Consider the following 22,574-nt stretch of genomic DNA (forward strand, 5'->3'; position numbering starts at 1 on the left):
GAGAACATTCAATGTTACATTCTGTCCATTTCTGACATTTTTGAAAACTGTCAATGCAAAGTAGTCTGGGCTGTTGCCCTTTAACTGCTCTCAGACATTTATAACTGAAATATCTTGGAAATATTCTTTCAATGAACTCAGAACCATGAGTTTGCTATCTGGCACTTTAATCATATGCTTAATCATCTAAAAACATTTCTTAATGGCAGTTATAGAAGTAATGGTTCTAAGCTTTGTAGACTTACATTTTTATATCAATAGAAGAAATGTATACCAATGAAAACCTTGAATATGTATCAAAATAAATTCTTTACCAATGTAAGTAATTAAAACTTCAACTTCATAACATCTCATAACATGAGATTATGGCTACACAATCAGTTCTAGCTATTTCCTACCTGAGCTTATTATACTCACTATTAAATTCCCTAGAAAGAAAACCTAGAATAAAAACCTCCAGATCCCCAATCACAAGGAATCAGAATGATAAATCTTCAAATCTTCTTCCTGCTGAATATGGGCATTGAGATATCTTTAAACGGGGAGAAGGTGGGGAAAATGGGAAAGTTGGTTTGATCTTCAAAAGGCCACACCAACAAATGCTATTCTGTCTCTGGAGTCTAAGTTCTGTCTGGATATCTCTGAAGGGTTAAATGAGGCAAGAAGTCCTGGAACCATGACATCTGGACCTGGAGCAGGACAGTTCAGCATGTCTAAGGATGGATCACAACAAAACTGCACACTGCAGTTCACATACTAAAACAGAATTAAAGGAGGACCAAGGTATCTGTATGGATCATGTTAGTCTGTAAGGTGCACAGAGTAGTCAAGAAGAAATCCTGCTCATGGTTTGAGCATGTAAAAAGCCAGTCTGTTTTGTGATAGTAAGTCTTCATCCATGCCATGTGAAGGCTGGCACAGGGAACCTTGACCTTCCCTTTTTGGTTCTCTTGAATTTTTATACTTCTTCAGGGGGTCTGGAACTGTCATATCTGATCCATATGACAGTGGATGTCCTGTCACAGAGGAGGTGCTGAGACACTGGAGGTCCTGCAACAGGAGAGGTCCCTGTGACAATTCGGGTGATTTAAACTGGAGTTGATGAAACATCAGTCGTCCTAAGACAGTGGATGTCCTGCTACAGTGGAGGTCTAGAGACAGTGGAGGTGATGGGACAGTGGATGTCCTGCTACAGTGGAGGTCTAGCGAAAATGGAGGTGATGGGACAGTGGATGTCCTGCTGCAGTGGAGGTCTAGCGACAGTGGAGGTGATGGGACAGTGCAGGTCCTGCTACAGTTGCCATCAAAGTGCTTGTAAAGCAGAAGTGATGCCGCCAGCCATTACAGACTATGGCAGAGATAATGATGATGGTCAACAACAACATTATCTCCAAGTAACTGAATCTGAGACAAGACTATACCATGTTATGAAGCTGGTTGAAGATCAACAGCTTTAGAAATACATCTAAATGTAAGGCCACCTAGAGGAGGATTATGCCAGGGAATTATTTAGGCAAATAGCAGCAGCCATGAGCTTCTGCATTGGCACAGAATGCTTACCAGGGACCTGAAACCAGATAATATGTTCTGGGAAAAGAATGACAAGATCAAAATCAAGGGCTTTGTCTTTAATACTCCAGTTGAACCAGGGCAAAGGCTGAACCAGCACTGTGGTCCTTATACTTTTGATGTGCCAGATCTCCTTCCAGGAAATTTTTACGATGGTGAAAAAAAAAACATATGGACCTTAGGAGTACGCTTATATTTTATGGTAGTAGGAAAGGTCCAATTTTATTCAGTCATCATACAAGAGCTGAGAAGACAGGTTGTGACAGGTGTGCATCCTGACCACTATGAGGTGTCAGAAGAGCTGGAGGACCTGCTTAGCCTCTTAATGGTAGTCAACCCCAGATACAGTCTGAGAGTCAGAGACACGATGATGCAACCATGGTTCAAGAAAGACTGCAAGGGGTTCCCAAATCCAGATGAGGATGTGATCCCTCTTAGGACAGATCCTGCAATTGTGGAAGCAATGGACTATACATGGAGTTCTGAGCCCAAGACATTTTAGATTTATTAAGTCATCAAAAGTATAACCAGGCCATGGAATCCTATTGCCTACACAAGGGGACGGTCACCAGGTGCATGGCAGTACAAGCCAGGATCAGCCAATGAGTCCAGTCTTCATCCTATTCCCTATCCTTGATGTTCCTCCTGATTTCCCTTAAGGACTAAAGAGTAGGGTAAAGGAGCAGACCCTAGGCATAAGATTCTAATCATCCTCCAATAGTGAAAAATGAGGCAGAAGAGCCACTGGGCTTGGGATTTTTCTCTTCAGGACACTCCAGATGATATGCCTACTGTACTAAGTAAGCATAGAGATGTGCCAGGAGTGTTTCCTGCATTCACACAACAAGCAGTCTCAGTGAAGAGAGAGCAGCATAAATGACAACACAGAAAACCTCCTCTCTCTCTCTCTCTCTCTCTCTCTCTCTCTCTCTCTCTCTCCCTCCCTCCCTCCCTCCCTCCCTCCTTTACTCCCTCTCTCTGTCCCTTTCTTTCTCCCTTTCTCCCTCTTTCCCTCTCTCCCTCTTTCCCTCTCTCTGCCTAAGCAGAATGCAAGACTGTGCCCCAGCAGGGTCTGGCCCACAGTCTTAAAGGAATAAACAAAGAAAATATAAGAAATGCCCTGATGAAGTTGCCTTACTGCTTTCAATCAAGAACAAAACTTCATGTAGGGAAGAACAGAGGCTTCTCCCAGGAATTTGCCAAAGGGAGAGTGTCCAGAGAACAGCAGAAGTCACATCCCAGGTACCTTTTGTATTGTCCTGCCCAGTTTCATCTGTGCTGGTACCTTCTATGTGTCTGGTTTGCATCTCCCCAACATTGTTTCCTATTTACCATCTATAAATACTTTATGATTCTTCCTCCACCTCAAAACGTCTCACTCTTGATATCGCCTCTTACAAGCAGGGACTCAATATGACTGATGTGTACCCCACTCTACAGAGTTGTCTTGCTGACCTTATCCCTTCACCTGGAGTGAATCAGCCCCTAAAGGCAAGAATTTCCACTCGGTGAGGATCAGAGGACTATGGAATCATGGACTCTTCCAGAGATGACTGATCCTAGCACATATGTACAAAGATCACAAGACCTGGAGATCAAATTCTTATGTTTTCAAAAGTAGCATCATATTCCATTAAGGCTCAAAATTAATAACTAGCAACCTAAATGAATAAGTGACGACAGTGGAGTTCTTGAAACAGTACGGGTGCTGGAACAATGGAGGCACTGAGAAATTAGAAGTCCTGTGACAATGCAGGTTCTGCAACGATGAGGTCCTGAGACAGTGGGCTTGCTGTGATAATGGAGTTGCTGCAACTGTGCAAGTCTTGCAATAATACAGATGCTGGTACAGTAGAGGCAGAGCGACAGTGGAGGTCAGGCAAGAGTAGAGGTCCTGCACATTGGAGGTCCTGCATTATGGAGGATGTGAGACTGTGGGGATGAGTCTCAAAGAATGAAAGTCCTGCAACACTGGAGGTGCTTCAACAGTGAACTTACTAAATTACTAGTGGAAGTGCTGTGAGCATAGAAGTCCTGCAACATTGGATTTCCTGCAATAAGAGAGGTCCTGAGCTAGTGGAGAGGAGGCCTAGACAGTGAAGGTCCTATGCCATTGGAAGCACTGTAGCCTACAGCAACAGTGATGGTCCTGAGACAGTGGAGATGATGCTGACACTGGAGGTACTGCAAATAGGAAGTCCTGTAACAGTAGCTGTTCCTGCAGCATGGGAGTTCCTGCAGCTGTGGAGATCCTGAGACAGTGGGGGTCTTACAATAGTGCAGGTGCTTGAACAGTAGAGATCCATCTATGGTGCAGGTCCTGCATCACTGTAGGTCCTGAGACAGTGCCATTGCTCTGACATTGGAAGTCCAGAAATGGTGGAGATCCTGCAAGACTCTAGGTGCAGGGAAAGTGTAGGTGGTGGGACAGTCGAGTTCCTGACGCTTTGGAGGTGCTGCGACATTGGGGGTCCTGTTATTGTGAACTTTGTTCCAGTAGAGGTGCTGCAAATATGGAGTTGCTGAGACATTCGGGGTTCAGCAGCAGTTGAGGTCTTGCGACAGTGAAGTGCCTTGTGGCTGGTGAGGTGCGACTACAGTGGAGGTCCTGTGACATTGTCCACACCTTGCCAGTAGATAACCTGCAAATTGGAGCTGCTGTACATTGGAGGTCCTATGACAGTGGAGGTCCTGGGCAAGTGCAGGTTCTGTTGCACTGGAGCTCCTGCGACATGGGAGGTCCTGCGAGAGTTCAGTGGCTGTACCAGTGGAGCTCCTGTGACACAGGAGGTGTGGAGACAATGAAGGTGATGGGACAGCGAAGGTCCTGCCACAGCTGGGGTGCTGCAACATTGGAGGTCCTGTGTCAGTGGACATACTGTGCCAGTAGAGGTACTGCAGCAATCTTGTTGCCGAGGAAGTGACTGTCCTGTGACAAGTGTACAAACTGCTACAGTGGAGATACTTTTGAAAGTTTTTTGGATTTGGTTTTTGTTTTTTGTTTTCAGAGTGTATGTCCATTGATAGTGGACATACAGTACCTGTACATGTCCAGAAAATTGGAGGTCCAGAAAGAGGGGAGTTGCTAAGACAGTGTTGGTTCTAAGATAGTGGAAGTCGTACTACAGTGGAGATGCTAGGCCATGGGAGGTGCTGGACATTGGGAGGTGGTGGCTGCACAGTGGAGGTCCTGCTACAGTGCTTGTAGAGAAGAAGCAACACTACCAGCCAGTAATGGCCATGACAGGTATAGTGAGGATGATCAACAACCCAAAAATCATCTCATTTCTCCTAGTAACAGGATCAGACACAAGTCTATAAATTGCCATGGAGCTGGTTGAAGGTCAACAACTTTAAAAATACATCAGAAAGTCTAAACACCTAGATAAGGACAGGCCATGAAAATACATAAGCAAGTAATAGCAACATTGAGTTACTATGATGAGTACAGGATAGAACACAGGGACCTGAAACCACAAAATGTTTCCTTGGACAGAATGAAAACGTTAAAATCATGGTCTTTCTTTAAGAACCGAGTTGAACCAGGGCAAATGCTCAACCAGAACTGAGGTGCTTACCCATTTCATACCCATGACCTTTTTCTAGGCAAACATTAAGATGGTTCAAAAAGTGACACATGGACATTAAGAGTAGGCCTATACTTCATGGTGGAAGGAAACGTCCCATTTGACTCTGTCATCATACAAGAGCTGAGAGGACATGTTTTGCCTTGTGTGTATACAGCCCATTGTGGAGTGGCAGAGGGTCTGGATGATCTGCTAAGTCTTTTAATGAGAGTCAACCCCAGATATAGTCTGAGAGTCACAGAAGTGAGATACATCTTTGTGTCAAGGAACACTACAAGGGAAACCAAATTCCCTGTGAGGAAGTGGTCATACTCAGGCCACACTCTGCAATTGTGTTAGCAATGCAATACAGTGTGTTTGGAACCCAAGATATCCTACATTGATTATATCAATGAAAGTATAAAGAGACCATAGCATCCTATTGCTTACTGCAAGAGCACAGTCTCCAAGGCCATGGCTGCACAACCCAGGCTCACCCGGTGTGTGTCCTGTTATGATCCCATTCTCTACCCTTGAAGATACTGATGCTTATCCTCTAGTACCAAAGAGGAATGAAAGCAAGCCTACCCTAGGCACATGAGTCTCGTCAAACTCCAATAGATTTTAGTCTGCCTATGGCCGTAAGGCTCATCCAAGAGTCAGAACAGTGAATGGGACTGGACTTCTTCTCTTCAGGCCACTTCAGAAGATGCCCACCCTGGACAAAGCATTCATCCATGCTGGGAGTGTCTCCTACATTCACTCAATGAGCAGTGTGAGTGAGAAGAGAAGCAGCAATGAGAACACAGAAGACAACCTACTCACTGATGTGCCTCAGCAGAGGGCAAGACTGTTGCCAGAGGGCTCGGGCCCAGGAGTTTTATGGGTGGACCAAGAAATTAGGAAATGCCCTGAAGAAGTTGTTTTGCTGTGGTTCCATCAAGAAAGAACCTCTACTGAAGAAGATTAGAGTCACCCCCAGAAATGGTTTGCATTTCCCAAAAATTGCCTTAGTCTTTCATTCTGTAAGTACTTTATGATTTTTGATCCATCCCAACACTTCTCCATCTTCTAGACTTGTCTTCACAGCAGGGACTTAATATCACCTAAGGGTATCGATTCTACATGGTTGTCTTGCTCACCCTGTACCTTTACCTGAACTGTAACGCCACCTAAAGCCAACAGTATCCACTAGGTGAGGGTTAGAGGGTTATGGGCTCATGTCAGCTCCCAGGGGATACTTCTCCTACCATATGAGGACGTCAATCACATTAAGCTGATTATCAAATGCTTATGTTTTCAAAAGTAACACCACATTCCATTAAGCTTAAAAGTTAGTAAGCAGCAATGTTGTAGAATAAGTGACAATGAAGACACTGTGACAGTACAGGTGCTGGGACAGTGTAGATCCTGCAACAGTGATACTGCACTGTGATAGTGGAGGTCCTGAGAGAGTGGACGTCGTGCAACATTGGGGTCCAGAGACAATGGACTTTGTATGACAACTGAGTTGCTGCAGCAGTGGGTGTCTTGCAACAGTGGAGGTGTTGCAACAGTACAATTGCAGGGACAGTGGATGTCCTGCAACAGTACAGGTTCTACCACATTGGAGCCCCTGCACTAGTGGAAGTCCACCAAAATCAGAGGTCCTGCAACATTGCACTTCCTGCAATAGTGAAAGTCCTGAGACAGTGGTAATGGGGCTGGGATAGTGGATGGCCTACACTAATGCAGGGGCTGCAACAGTCGAGGAACTGGAACAGTGAGTGTCCTGAGAGAGTGGAGGTCCTGTGATAGTGTACATGCTTGAACAGCAGAGGTCCTATGAGGCTGGAAGTCCTGTGTCGGTGGTGGAACTGAGACAGTGGAGGTTCTTCAACAGTTAAGGTCTTGAGACAGAGCCATTGGTCCAAAAATGGAGGTCCTGCAACAGTGGACTTCCTGTGCCAGTAGAGGTCCTACAAATTGCAAGTCCAAAGATAGGGGCAAGCTGGGTCAGAGGTTGCCCTAGGATAATGGACGTCCTCTGAGAGTGGGGGTTCCGGGACTGGAGAGTCTCTGGGACAAGGGAGGTCCTGCTACAATGGCCATCAAAGTGCTTGTAAGGAAGACACAATGCTGCCAGCCAGGAATGGCCAGCACAGAAAGAAGGAGAATGATTGACAACCCAAAAGTCATCTCACTTCTCCAAGAAATTGAGTACTAGACAAATCTACACCTTGTCATGGTGAGTGTTGAAGCTCCACAGCTCTACAAATATATGTGGATGCCGGCCCACCTAGAGGAGTACAAGGCCAGGGAAATATTTAGGCAAATAAGAGCAGAATTGAGCTACCAGGATGGGCATAGTACAGTTAACAGGGACCTGAAAACATAATATTTTCTTGGACAAGAATGGAAAAGTCAAAATCATCGACTTTGTCCTTAGTGCCCAAGTTGAACCAGAGCAAATCCTGAACCAGAACTGTAGTGCTTATCTGTTTAGTTCTCCTGAACTCTCTCTAGGTAAACTTTATGATGGTCTAAAGAAGGACATATGGACCTTAGAAGGAGGCTCAAAATTTATTGTACTAGTAAACATCCCATTTGACTCTGTTGTCATACTAAGGCTGAGAAGATAAGTTGTGGCATGTGTGTATCTTTCCCACAGTGGTGTGTCAGAAGTTCTTTAGGACCTTCTTAGCCTCTTAATGACAGTCAATCCCAGATATTGTCTGAAAGTCACAGACATGATGAAACCACCCAGGATCAAGGAAGAGTGCAAGGGGTTCCCAAATCCCCAAGAGGAACTCATCCCTCTAGGCTGGATCCTGAAATTGTGGAAGCAATGGAATAAATATATTGTGCTCCCAGCCAAAGATATTTTAGACGTATTAAGTCAAAGAAAATAAAACCAGACAATGACATCCTGTTCCTTCCTGCAGGCTCTCCAGGAGCATGGCTGTACAATGCAGACTCAGACAGTGATAGCATTTATGGCCTTCCTCCTTACTCTTAATGGGCCATCCCTCTAGGGCTAAAGAAGAATTGAAGCAAGCCCACCCTAGGCATATAGGTCTAGTCTTATCCAATAGTCTAGGGAATGCCTATGGCCATAACGCTAGTAAAAGAGGAGGCAGAAGAGCACCTGGGCCTGGACTACTTCAGGCCACTTCGGAAGATACCCACACTGGAACAAGAATACATATATGGCAGGAGTGTGTCCTGCATTCACTCAACAAGCAGTCTCATTGACAAGAGAAGCAGCAATGAGAACACAGAAGACACTCTACACCCTGATGTGCCTCAGCAGAGGGCAAGACATTCCCCAGCAGGGGCCTCCACCAGAAGCTTTATGGGATTGATCAAGAAATTAGGAAATACCTTGATGAAGCTATTTTGCTGCTTTCCATCAAGAAAGCAACCTCTGCTGGGACAGATCAGAGTCACCACGCTGCCCCACCCCAAACCAGAAATGAGGCACAGGAAGAGCATATGGAGAACAAGTGGCAGACAGGCACAGCCTAGGTTCATTTGTGCATTGTCCTTCCCAGTCTGCTCTGTCCTGCTTGCTCCAGCCTCTCATTTGTATTTCCCCAAACTTGTTTCCTTCTTGTGCTCTGTAAGGACTAAGGATTCTTGCTCTGCCCCAAGATTTATCCCTCTCTTGGATTTCTCCTCTTCCAACAGGGAGAAAATTCGCTGATGTGTTCCCCACTCTACAGACTTGTCTTGTTGTACCCATTCCTGAAACTGGCCTGCACCAGTCCCTAAAGACAACAGCTTCCACAAGGTGAGGACTAGTGGACTATGGGCTCAGGGAATCTTCCAGATCCATGGAGGAAATGCTGCCAGACCAGTCATGGCCATGGCAGATATACTAAGGATGATTGACAACAACAGCTTTGTTGTCAAGATGAAGGTCAACAACTTTAGAATCGCATCTGAATGTCTGGCCAACTACAGGAGGACACAGCCAGGGAAATATTTAGGTAAATACGAGCAGCATTGAGCTACCTGATAGGCACAGTATAGATAACAGGGACCTGAAAGCAGATAATATATTCTTGGAAAAGAATGGAAAAGTAAAAATCATGGATTTTTTTCCTTAGTGCCGAATTTGAACCAGAGCAAATGCTGTACAAATGCTTATCTGTTAGTTCCCCTGTACTCTCTCTGGGTAAACGTTATGATAATCCAAAGAAGGACATATGACCTTAAAAGTATCCTTATATTTCATGGTAGGAGGAAATGTCCCATTTGACTCTGTTGTCTCAAAAGAGCTGAGAAGACAGGTTGTGACAGATGTGTATCCTGACCACCAAGGGGTTTCAGAAGAGCTGGAGGACCCGCATAGCTTCTTAATGACAGTCAACCCCAAATACAGGCCACAGTCACAGGCATGATGATGCACTACTGGTTCAAGGGGGACTGGAAGGCATTCCACATTCTCTATGAGGAACTGATATCTGGAGGCCAGACCCTCCAATTGTGGAGGCAATGGAGTATAGTGGGTTCCGACAATAAGGTATTATGGATTCATTATGCCAAAGAAAATATGGCTGCACCATGGTTTCCCATTGCTTCCTGCAAGGGCAGGATCTCCGGGAGCATGGCTAAACCACCGAGGCTCAGCCTGTGATTAAATTTGTGACGTTATTCCTTACTCTTCATGCTGCTGCATCCCTCTAGGGCTAAAGATGAGCGGAAGCCAGCCCACCCTAGAAACATTCAATAGTCTGGTCATCCTCTAATAGTCTAGTGTCTGCCTAAGGCAGTACGGTTAGTCCAAGAGGATGCAGAAGAGACAGTGAGACTGACCTTCATCTTTTCAGGCCAATCCGGATGACGCTCACATTGGACAAAGCATACATCCATGCCAGGACTGTCTCCTACATTCACTCAAAAGGAAGCCCTAGTGAGAATAGAAGCAGGAATGAGAGCACCAAAGACAACCAACTCTCCTACTATGCCTCAGCAGAGGGCAAACCTATGCGAAGCCGTGCCCAGGCTGAGATATTTCATAGGACAGACCAAGAAAATAGGAAATGCCATAAGGAAGCTGTGTTGTTTTCCCTCAGAAAATCAACCTCCCCTTGGTCAGAACAGAGTCTGTCCCCAGAAACAAGGCACAGGGAGAGTGTTCATAGAGAAAGCAGCAGGCACAGACAAGGTACATTTGTGCTTAGTCCTTCCCAGTTTGCTCTGTGCTGGTTCCTCCTCTGTCTCTCCTTTCCGTTTCCCCAAAATTGTTTCCTTCTCACATTCTGTAAGTACTTTATGAGTCTTGCTACACCTGAAGACTGCCACAGAACTTTAGAGACTTGTCTTGCTGATGCCAGCCCTTCAGCTGGACTCTATCATCCCCTCAAGGCAACAGCTTCCAAAATGTGAGGACTAGAGGTTCACAGGCTCATGGAATCTTCCCATGGCTACTGGTCACTGCGCATGTGGCCATCAGTATCACGAGCCACAGATCAAATTCTTGTATTTTCAAAAGTAACATCACATTCCATTAAGCCTCACGATTAATAACAAGCAGTGTTTTAGAATAAGTGACAACAGAGATGCTGTGACAGTGCACGTCCTGGGACAGTGTAGATCTTGCAACAGTGGAGCCACTGAGATAGTGGAGGTCCTGAGACAGTGGAGGTCCTGCAACATAGAGGTCCGGAGACAATGGAGCTTCTGTCACAATGGAGTTGCTCTAATAGTGGATATCTTTTGACAGTGGAGGTCCTGGGACAGTAGAGTTCCCGCAAGATTGGAATTCCTACAATAGTGGAGGTTCTGAGAGAGTGAGGTGCTGGTCTTGCAACATTGGAAGTCTCGATACAATAGAGGTAAGTGTGGGACAGTGGAGGTCCAGCAACGATGGAGGAGATGCAACAGTGAAGTCCTTGAAATTAGAAGTAAAGCAACATTGGAATTCCTCCAATACTGGAGGTCCTCATACAGTGGAGATGAGGCTATGACAGTGGAATTCCTCTACCAGTGGAGATGCTGCAACAGTGGAAGAACTGCAACAGTGGAGGTCCTGAGACATTGGACATCCTGAGTCATGGAAGTTATTGTGAAAATGGACATGCTTAACAGTAGAGTAATTTTGAGGGTGGTAGTCCTCTGACAGTGGTTGTCATGCAACAGTGGAGATCCTGCAACATTGGAAGTCCTGTAACAGTTGCGATCCTGAGACAATGCAGTTGCTACAACATTGTAGGTACTGCAACAGCAGAAGTCCTGCAACAGAGGAGGAGTTGGGTCAGTGAAGGGAATGGGATAGTGGAGGTCCTGCAACAGTGGAAGTCCTCAAAAGTAGAGGTACTGCATCATTGGACTTCCTTCCCTACTGGAGATTCTGAGACAGTGCACGTAAGGCTCAGACAGTGGAAGTCCTTTGCTAATGGATGCACTGCAACATTGGAGGTCCTGAAACAATTTAGTCTCTGCAACAGTGGAGGTCCTAAGTGAGTAGAGGTACTGTGATAGCAGGAATTGAACCTGGACAAATGATGAACTGGTATTGTGCGCCACTTTGTTTCTCCATAACCCTTGCTAGGAAATATTTACCATGGTCCCAAAATTGACATATGGACCTTAGGGGTATGTGTATAACGTGTGGTAATAGGAAGGGTCCCATTGAACTTTGTTGTCATACAAGAGCTGAGAAGACATGTTGTGCCATGTAAGTAACCTGCCCACTGCAGAGTGTCAGAAGAGCTGGCAGACATGCTTGGCTTCTTAAGGACAGCCAACCCCAGATATTGGCTGATATTCACAAACATAATTATGCACCAGTGCTTCAAGGAAGACTGGAAGGCATTCCTGAATCCCTATGAAGAACGGTTCCCTCTTATGCTAGAAACAGCCATTGTTGATGCAATGCTATACATTGTATTTTAAGTCCAAAATATTATAGATTAATTACATCAAGAAACCCTAACCAAACAGTGGCATCTTATGGCTTACTGCAAGTGTTGTCTCTCTAGTGGCATCGTTCTAAGAACCCAGGCTCAATCAGTGAGTCAAGTTGTGGCACCATTACCTACCCTTCATGATGCTGCTGCATTCCCTGTAGAACTAGAGAAGTGTGGAAGCGAGCACACCCTAGCTACACTGGTCTAGTCACCCTCCATTGGTCTCCTGTCTGCAATTTTGGCCATAAGGGTAGTCAAAGAGGAGGCAGAAGAGCCTCTGGGCCTGGCCTTCTCTTCAGGACAATACAGAGGACCCACACTGGACACATCATGCATACTGTACATACCATGCATACTGTACACATCATGCATACATGCCAGGAGAGGCTCCTGCATTCATCCAACAAGCAGCCTCAGTGATAAGAGCAGCAGCAATGAGAACTCAGAAAACAACCTATTCTCCCACTGTGCCTCAGTAGAGGTCTTGCACATTGGAGGTCCTGAGACAGGGTGGTTTCTGCAACAGCAGTGATCCTGTGATAGTGGAGGCGCTTGGACAGGGAAGGTGCTGCGGCAGTGGACGTCAAGCTCAAAGTGCTTGTACAGAAGGAGCAATGGTGGCAGCTGAACAAGACCATGACGGATAGAACGATGAGGTTCGACCACCCCAGCATTGTCTTGCTCCTCCACCTAACTGAGTCACAGATAAGACTATACCTAGTCAAGTTGCTGGTTGAAGATCAACAGCTTTGCAAATGCATCTGAAATTCTGGTCACATAGAAGAGGACAAGGCCAGTGAAATACCTAGGCAAATAACAGTAGCACAAATGATCTGTTGTGATGGGCACAGTTTAGTTCACAGGAATCTGAGCTAGAAAATATTTTCTTGGACAAGAAAGGAAAAATCAAGATCATGGGCTTTGTCCTGAGTACACAAGTTGAATCACAGCATGTCCTGATAGGCACTGTGGTATTTACTCGGGTGATGACGTGCAAAATTTATGGTAGTCCAAAGAATATGATAGGGAACTTAGGTGTAGTCTTATATTTCATGAGAGTTGGTAAGGTCCCATTTGACTCTGTCTTCATAGAAGAGGTGTGTATCCTGCCTGCTTTGTGGTGTCAGAAGAGCTGGAGGACTTGCTAAACTCTTAATGTGAGTCAATCCCACATGTACTCTAACAGTCACAGATGTGTGCATGCACCCCTGGTTCAAGGAATAATGGAAGGGGGTTCTTAAATCCCTATGAGGACCTGATCCCTTCATTCCAGACCCTGCAATCATGGTATCAATGGAATGGATTAGGTTCCAAGCCCATGGTATTTTAGATTTATTACTTCAATAAAAGTATAACCAGACCATGGCATCCTATTGCTTCCTGAAAGTGGGATCTCTACAATAGCATAAATGCACAACCCAGGTTAAGCCAGTGAGTCCAGTTATGGCCCCATTCTCTACCTTTGATGATGTTGATGATGCTTACCTCTAGGACTAAAGAGGATTGGAAGCAAGCCTAACTTAGGCATATTGGACTCATCATCATCCAATGGTCTAATGGCAGCCTATGACCATAAGACTTGTCAAAGAAGATGGAGAACCACCACTGGGCCTGGCCTTCTTTTCTTCAGGCTACTCCAAATGACACCCACACTAAAAAAAGGCACACTTACACACAAAGAGTGTCTCCTCCATTCACTCAAGAAGGAGCCTTAGGGAGAAGAGCAGCAGCATTGCAAACACAAAGGCAATCTACTCTCCTGCTGGGTCCCAGCAGAGGGCAGGAATGTCTCCAAAGGGTCCGGTCCAGAGTCTTTAAGTGATGCACCCAGAAGATAGGAAATGCCCTGATGAGGCTGTGTTGCTGCTTTCCAACAAGAAAGAAACCTCATGTGGGACAGAACAGTGTCCTCCCAGAAATGGGATACAGGGAGAGATTCCAGAGAAAAAGTAGCAGGAAGGGCCCAGGTACTAGGACTAGAGGGCTGTGGATTCATGGACTTTTCCAGGGGCTATTAGCCCTAGCACATGGGGCCATCATCACAAGAGCAGAACGGATTATTACATTACCAAATGTAAGATCACATTCATGTAAGCCTCAAAACTGGTAACCAGAAATGTCACTAAATAAGAATCAACAACAGCTCTGCCACAGCTCTCCATACCCAAAATCTGCCTGGAGAGAACTGGTCTCCCAGTAGTACTGACAGGGAGGCTTGCACGAGAGACAAGCCACAGTCAGAGACAGGAAGAACAGCTAACACCAAGGATGACCAGAAGATGAAAATCAAGGGCAAGAACATCAGCAACAGAAGCCAAGTCTACTTGGCAGCATCAGTACCCAGAACTCCCACCACAGTGAGCCCTGGAGACCTCAACACACCACAAAAGGAAGAATCTGATTTAAAAATCACATCTCATGGTGCTGGAAGAGGACTTTAAGAAGGCCATAAAAAACTCCCTTAAAGAAATACAGGAGAATACAGGTAAACAAATAGAAGTCCTTAAAGAGGAAACACAAAAATCCCTCAAGGAAATACAGGAAAACACAAACAAAAGGGTGAAGGAATTGAGCAAAACCATCTAGGATTAAAAATGGAAACTGAAAAATAAAAAAATCACAAAGAAAGACAACCCTGGAAATAGAAAACCTAGGAAAGAGATCAGGAGACATAGATGCAAGCATCACCAACAAAACACAGAGATAGAAGAGAGTCTCAGCAGCAGAAGCTACCATAGAAAACATTGACACAACCGACAAAGAAAATACAAAATGCAAAAGGCTCCTCACCAAAAACATCCAGGAATTCCAAGACAAAAGGAGGAGACCAAACCTAAGGATAAGAGGTACAAAAGAGAGCAAAGATTCCCAACTTAAAGGAACAGTAAATATCTTCGGCAAAATGCCAGCCCAGGCTACTATACCCATCAAAATATTCAATTACCATAGATGGAGAAACATTCCATGACAAAACCAAATTTACAAAATGCCTTTCCACAAAGTCAGCCCTACAAAGGATAAGAGATGGAAACACCAACACAAGGAGGGAAAGTACACCCTAGAAAAAGCAAGAAAGTAATCTTCTTTCAACAAACCCAAAAAAGATAGCCACACAAACATAAAAATAACATAAAAAACAACAAGATGCAGCAATCACTATTCTTTAATATCTCTTAACATCAATGAACCCAAGTTCCCAATAAAAAGACATAGACTAGCAGACTGAATACATAAACAGTACCCAGAATTTTGCTGCCTACAGGAAATATACTTCAGTGTCAAAGAGGAAAGGGATGGAAAACAATTTTTCAAGCAATTGATCCCAAGAAATATGCTGGTGCAGCCATTCTAATATTGAATAAAATCGACTTTTAACCAAAGGTATCAAAAAATGAAAAACACATCATACTCATCAAAGGAAAAATCAACCAAGAAGAACTCTGAATTCTGAACATCTCTCCTCCAAAGACAAGGGCACCCACCTTCATGAAAGAAATATTACTTAAGCTGAAAGCACACATTGCACCTCACACAATAATAGTGGGAGACTTCAACACATCACTATCAGCAATGGACTGATCATAGAAACAAAACTAAACAGAGACACAGCTAAACTAACAGAAGTAATGGACCAAATGGACTTAACAGGTATCTATAGAACATTTTATCCTAAATCAAAAGAATATACCTTCTTCTCAGCACCTCATGGTGCCATCTCCAAAACGGACCATATAATTGGACACAAAACATACCTCAACAGATATATAAAGATTGAAATAATGCCATGCCTATCAGAGCTCTATGGAGCAAGGGTGGTCTTCAATAGCAGCAGGAACAACAGAAAGCCCACTTACACATGGAAGAACAACAATGCTCAATGATAACTTTGTCAAGAAAGAACCAAGGAAAGAAATCAAAGACTTTTTAGAATTTAATAAAAATGAAGGCACAACATACCCAAACATAAGGTACACAATGAAAGCAGTGCTAAGAGGAAAAACCATAGCTCTGAGTGCCTACAGAAAGAAAATGGAGAGAGCTTACACTAGCAGCTTTACAGCACACCTGAAAGCTCTAGAACAAAAAGAAGCAAATAAACCCATGAGGAGTACATGGCAGGAAATAATCAAATTTAGGGCTGAGACCAAGCAAGTAGAAACAGATATAACTATACAAAGAATCAACAAAACCAGGAGCTGGTTCTTTGAGAACATCAACAAGATAGATAAATCCTTACCCAGACTAACCAGAGGGCACAGAGACAGTATCCAAATTAACAAAATCAGAAATGAGAAGGGAGATGTAACAGTATAAACAGGATAATCAGAAAATCATCAGATCCTGCTACAAAACACAACTGGAAAATCTGGAAGAAATAAACAATTTTCTAGGCAGACACCAAATACCAAAATTAAATCAGGATCAGATAAACATTACCCATAATGATATAGTAGCTTTCATTTAAAGTCTCCCAACGATACAAGAAGCACAGGACTAGATGGGTTTAGTGCAGAATTCCATCAGACATTCAGAGAAGACCTAATACCACTATGCTTCAAACTATTCCACAAAATAGAAACAGAAGGAAGACTACCCAAATTGTGCTAAGAAGCCACACTTCCCCTGATAGCAGAGCCTTACAAATGCCCAACAAAGAAAGAGCACTTCATACCAGTTTCCTTTATGAATATCAATGCAAAAATATTCTATGAAATTCTTGCAAACCGAATCCAAGAACACATCAAGATGATCATTCACCACAATCAAGTACGCTTCATCCCAGGGATACAGAGATAGTTCAATATACAGAAATGCATCAGTGTAAACCACTACATAAATAAACCTCAAAGACAAATCCAAATGATGATTTCATTAGATACTGAAAAAGCATTTGACAAAATTCAACATCCCTTCCTAGTAAAAGTCTTGGAAAGATGACGGATTCAAGGGCCACACTTAAGCATAGTAAAAGCAATATACAACAAACCAGTAGCCAACACCAAACTAATTGGAGAGAAGCTTGAAGCAATCCCACTGAAATCAGGGACTGGACAAAGCTGTCCACTTTCTCCCTACCCGATCAATAGAACTTGGAGTTCTAGCTAGAACATTTAGACAACAAAAGGAGGTCAAAGGGATGCAAATTGAAAAGGAAGAAGTCAAAATATCACTATTTCCATATAATATGATAATATACATATGTGACCTCCAAAATTCCACCAGAGAACTACTAAAGCTGATAAACAACTTCAGTTAAGTGTCTGGATATAAAATTAACACAAATGAATCAAAGATAAACAGGCTGAGAAAGAAATTAGGAAAATGACATCCTTCACAATATCCACAAACAATAGAAATTATCTTGGTGTGACTCTAACCAAACAACTGAAAGATCTGTTTGACAACAACTTAAAGATAGAAATTGAAGAACTCCAAAGATGGAAAGATCTCCTAGGCTCCTGGATTAGCAGGATTAATATAGTAAAAATGGCCATCTTGCATTTTTAAGCAACCTACAGATTCAATGCAATCCCCAATCAAAATTCCAACTCAATTGTTCATAGAGCCAGAAAGAGCAATTCTCAAATTCATTTGGTATAACAAAAAACCCAAGATAGTGAAAACTATTCTCTACAATGAAAGAACTTCTGGAGGAATCAGCATCCCTGATCTTGAGCTGTACTACAGAGCAATTGTGTTAAAAACTGCATGGTATTGGTACAGTGTCAGGCGAGAACATCAATAGGATAAAAGTGAAGACCCAGAAAAGAACCCACACACCTATGGTCACTTGATCTTTGACAAAAAAAATGAAACCATCCAGTAGGAAAAAAGGACATCATTTTCAACAAATGGTGCTAGTTCAACTGGCAGTCAACTTGTAGAAGAATGCAAATTGTTCCATGCTTATCCCCCTGTACAAAGCTCAAGTCCATGCGCCTCAAGGACCTCCACATAAACCAGACACCATGAATCTAATAGAAGAGAACTGGGGAAATGTCTCAAACACATGGGCACAGGGGAAAAGTTCCTGAACAGAAGACCAATAGCTTATGCTCTAAAATCAAGAATCAACAAATGGGATTTCACAAACTTTCAAAGCTTCTGTGAGTCAAAGGACACTGTCAATAGGAAAAACTGCAACCAACAGAGAGAAAAAAGATCCTTACCAATCATACACTCGACAGGGAGCTAATATCCAAAATAAACAAATAACTCAAGGTGTTAGATTCCAGAGAACCAAATAACCCCATTCAAAATTGGGGAACAGAGCTAAATGGAGAATTGTAAATTGGGGGAATGGGAAGGACTGAGAAGGACCTAAAGAAATGTTCAACATCCTTAGTCATCAGGGACATGCGAATCAAACAACCCTGAGATTTCACCTAACACCATTCAGAATGGCAAAGATCAAAACCGCACGTGACAGCAGATGCTGGTGAGGATGTGGAGAAGGAGGTACACTCTCCCACTGTTTGAGGAATTGCATGCTTGTGCAACCACTCTGCAAATAAGTCTGGAGTTTCCTCAAAATATTGGATATAGTGTTACTTGAGTACCCAGCTATACCACTTCTGGGCACATACACAAAAGATGTTCCAATGTATATCAAGGACACATGATCCCCTATGTTCATAGCAGCCTTACATATATATATAAAATAGCCAGAATCTGAAAAGAACCCAGATGTCCTTGAACAGAATTATCGTTACACAGTATGTGGTACATTTACACAATGGAATACTACTCAGTATTGAAAATGATGAATCCGGTGGTGGTGCTTGCCTCTAATCCCAGCACTCTGGGAGGCAGAGGCAGGGAGATTTCTGAGTTTGAGGCCAGCCTGGTCTACAGAGTGAGTTCCAGGACAGCCAGGGCTATACAGAGAAACTCTGTCTCGAAAAAACCAAATCCAAAAAACCAAAAAAAATTAAAAAAAAAAAAAAGATGAATCCATGAAATTTTTAGGCAAATGGATGGAACTAGAAAAGATAATCCATAATCTTGAGTGAGGTAACACAATCATAAAAGAACACACACGTGTCTTATGCACTTACTGTTAAGTGGATATTATCCCAAAAGCTTTAGATATCCAAGATACAGCTCACAGACCACATGAAGCTCAAGAAGAAGGGAGACCAAAGAGTGGGTGCTTCGGTCCTTCTTACAAAGAGGAAGAAAATACCCACTGGATTAAATATGAAGATAAAGTACAGAGCAGAGACTGGAGGAAAGGTCATCCAGAGAATGTCCCAACCAGGGGTTCATCACAGACACAGTCACCAAACACCTACATTATTGTGGATGCTAAGAATTGCTTGCTGGAAGGACCCTGATATAGCTGTCTACTGAGAGGCCCTGCCAGAATCTTACAAACACAGAGTTGGATGTTCACAGCCAAACACTGTACTGAGAGCACCCCAATGTAGAAAATCGAAGGAGGGGGATTGGGAGTGGGTGAGTTGATGGCTGGAGGAACACCATCATAGAAGCAGGAGACGGGGAGAAGGGGAAATTGCGAAGGGGATAACACTTAAAATGAAAATAAAGTAAAATAATAATAAGAAGAATCAACAGCAAAGTTTGCTGGTTATTGTTGATGGTCAGACTCTAGCATGCATTCATAGTGTTTTCCATACTGATTATCCTTTGGTTCCTAAGACCTGGTGATGCATACTTTTTATAGGAAACATTTCTAAATGGTTTCTTTCAAATATCTCATCTGAGAAGAAGAAAACACATAAAATAGTAAAGCAAGGCAAAGCACCACATATATTCTAAGCATTCTCCCTCATTATTCCATTTGACTAGTAAAACTTTTCTTGTCTCCTTCACAGAGTCATCTAGAAATTATGTCCTGTCCTGAGGATAAACAGAAGGTGATTTCAGACACAGTAGCAGAAGCTAAAACAGGAAGTGCACTAGGAGCAGATCCACGGTGGCAGCAGTAGGGGCAGTGAGAATGACAAGGAGGAAGAGGAAGAGGAGGGGGAGAAGGAAAAGAAGGCACACCTGCCCAGACAGCCCTGCTCACCAGGGTGGAGTGTGTCATGGACAGTGGTCATTTTGGTGACCGGTTACAGCCAGAAGCCCTGGCTACATGGTTTCTCCAGGGCTCAAGACTGCAGGTTTGTTCTACAGACACTGTCAGCATGCTATGCCCACAGTGAAAAGCAGCCTGTGGTGCCTCTGTGCTGGGAAGATGATTGCCAAAGCAACAATCTGAGATGACAGTGTCTTACCTGCAGAGTGTTTGTGTGTGTGTGTGTGTGTGTGTGTGTGTAAGTGCCTGTGTGTGTGTATGTGGGGGTGTGTGTTTGTTTCTCTGTGTGTGGGTGGGTGTGTCTGTGTCTGTGTGCCTAACCTCTGCAGAGGCAGCCTTACACACCAGCTAAAGCAGAGCTCTGTTCTCAGATGGACTTGCTCTGGCTGGACTCTTGGAACAAGTACTTCTCGAAGGACTGGAAGACAGACATACACAAAGTAAGTCTGGGACTGCGGAAAGAGCCAGGCAGCCGTGGCTGTCACTCCCAGAAGACTTCCCTTGGGTTTGGGATGGACAGGTTCATGGTCAGGCTCCCACTTTGTCACTGGTCACCTGTTTGTCAGGTTGTCCTCTTCCATACATGCACTGCCCCAAGGCCTAAGAGTGAAGGTGGGTGAGTCCCCACCCCCAAGATCTCTATTTGATGCTTTCAAAATTTGATAATTTAAAATTGACTGCATTCCTCTCCGTGTTTTCCCCTTTAATGAAAAACAAGATAAAACAATACAATTAACTGTCACAACCACTGAGACCTGCGTGCGGGATTCCCAAGGCAGGCCTGTGGAATCAGCCCAGCTGTACATGCCTCACAGGGGCTCATCTCCATGTTCCTCCCTTTTTCTTTGCTCTTCTACCTGACAGGGTGTTAAGAGACCCAAGGCACCCAATATCACCTTCAGAGTGTAGCCCTACCTGGAAAACAGAAGGTAGGTAGGGTAACTACTACACTGATGCCAAAGACACTGAGGGTTAAATACCTTCCAGTATGTTCTGAAAAAAAAAAGGTCCTATTATAAGCATGTGATCTTTTCAAATACAGGCTGCCATCAACATCTACATCTGGTGGTTCTAGGTGAGCCTTGGAGTTCAGCTTTAAATGGGAACTGTGTTTCCTACCAGGTGTGTCCAGTTGCTAAGTCTGCTTGGCCAGAAAGGGTCCTGAAAATGTTGAACAGAGAACAAGTCAGTTGTTCTCTAAAGGTAGATATCCTGCCTTTGGTGACCTGCACTACAAAGAGCCAAAGATGAAACCTGGAAGGGGATAGCCTTGGTGTTCCCCAAACACCCACTGTTCTCTCCAACTTTCCAAGTGTTAACTGAAAGACGCCCTTACTTGCAGCAAAATGAAGCCACAGGGTACAGGTCTGAGTGTGTGCCTGTGTCTGTTCATGCGCATGCATGTACATGTCTACATGCATATGTGAGTGTGCCTGTGGTTCTGGGCATATGTGTGCATGGCTGTGTGTGTATGCATACATATGTCTGCCTATGCCCATGAATATGTGTGTACATGTACTAGTGTTATGTGTGGGCACAGGCTAGAAGGTGTGTGCACATGAAACTCTGTGTTTATGTGTGTGTGTGTATGTGTGTGTGTGTGTGTGTGTGTGAGAGAGAGAGAGAGAGAGAGAGAGAGAGAGAGAGACAGAGAAAGAGAGACAGAAAGAGAGAGAGAGAGAGAGAGAGAGAGAGAGAGAGAGAGAGAGAGAGAGAGAGAGAGATCAGAGTGCCTAAACATGTTTGTGAGGCATGAGGTTGTAGACCCCTATACCCATGTGACAAGGGAGGACCTAAAGGATGCAGGGTAAATATCCCATGACCACGCATCCTCAAGACCCAGCTACTGCTGAGATTTATCTTGACCTGACCTGGTCCTGGGCACCAGGGCACCCGGGCAGATCAGGGTGGCTCCATAAGGTATTACAGCTAAAAGAACCATCACTGGGAGATGCTAGGAGTCCATTCATGGCTCCTAAGGCCATGGGAATGCAGAGCTCATTCTCCAAGGGTGGTGCTTTGCTCCATGCACCCAGGCTCTGAGGCATCCCCAGGTTGACAGGACTCTGACCACACTACTGGATCCAGGAATGCAGGGCTACTTCATGTTCCTCCAACATCAGCTCTTGTGTTGCTTTACACTCAGAGAAGAAGAGCAACAGGTAATCCTATAGCAGTGACCAGCGCGCTGGACCCGGACCTGGGCCCATGCAGCAGAAACACGCGGGGCAATGAGGACAATAGGTGTGGCAGACAACATCTCCTTGACTGCCTCTTGCTCTGCTCCAAAAACCACAGAAGCTCCCACACAGGGTGCATGAAGCCTAACTCCTAGCAGGAGTTAAGAAATCACAGGACTGTGAGCCGCTGGCCCTGGTAGAGCTGGGCACAGAGAAGGCAGCAAGCTGGAGTCCACAGGAGTTGGGGAGAGCTCAGCATTCATAAGGAGGCCACAGTTGCCTCTCCTAATCCTGACAAGAGACACTCTGGGGAGAACAC

The 22,574-nt window shown here is 44.2% G+C and overlaps 1 long non-coding RNA gene across 1 annotated transcript in view; it reads left to right on the forward strand.

Annotated features, from left to right (window-relative positions):
• Nucleotides 1-1,071: 1,071 nt before the first annotated feature.
• LOC127673638 (uncharacterized) overlaps nt 1,072-22,574 on the forward strand; it is a 200,407-nt gene continuing 178,904 nt past the window's right edge. The window contains exons 1-2 of the long non-coding RNA XR_007975226.1: nt 1,072-1,149; nt 1,201-1,268. This is a non-coding gene — a long non-coding RNA (uncharacterized LOC127673638). The remainder of the gene's footprint in view (nt 1,150-1,200; nt 1,269-22,574) is intronic.

The sequence above is a fragment of the Apodemus sylvaticus genome, chromosome 23 (assembly GCF_947179515.1).
Source record: "Apodemus sylvaticus chromosome 23, mApoSyl1.1, whole genome shotgun sequence".
Lineage (NCBI taxonomy): Eukaryota > Metazoa > Chordata > Mammalia > Rodentia > Muridae > Apodemus > Apodemus sylvaticus.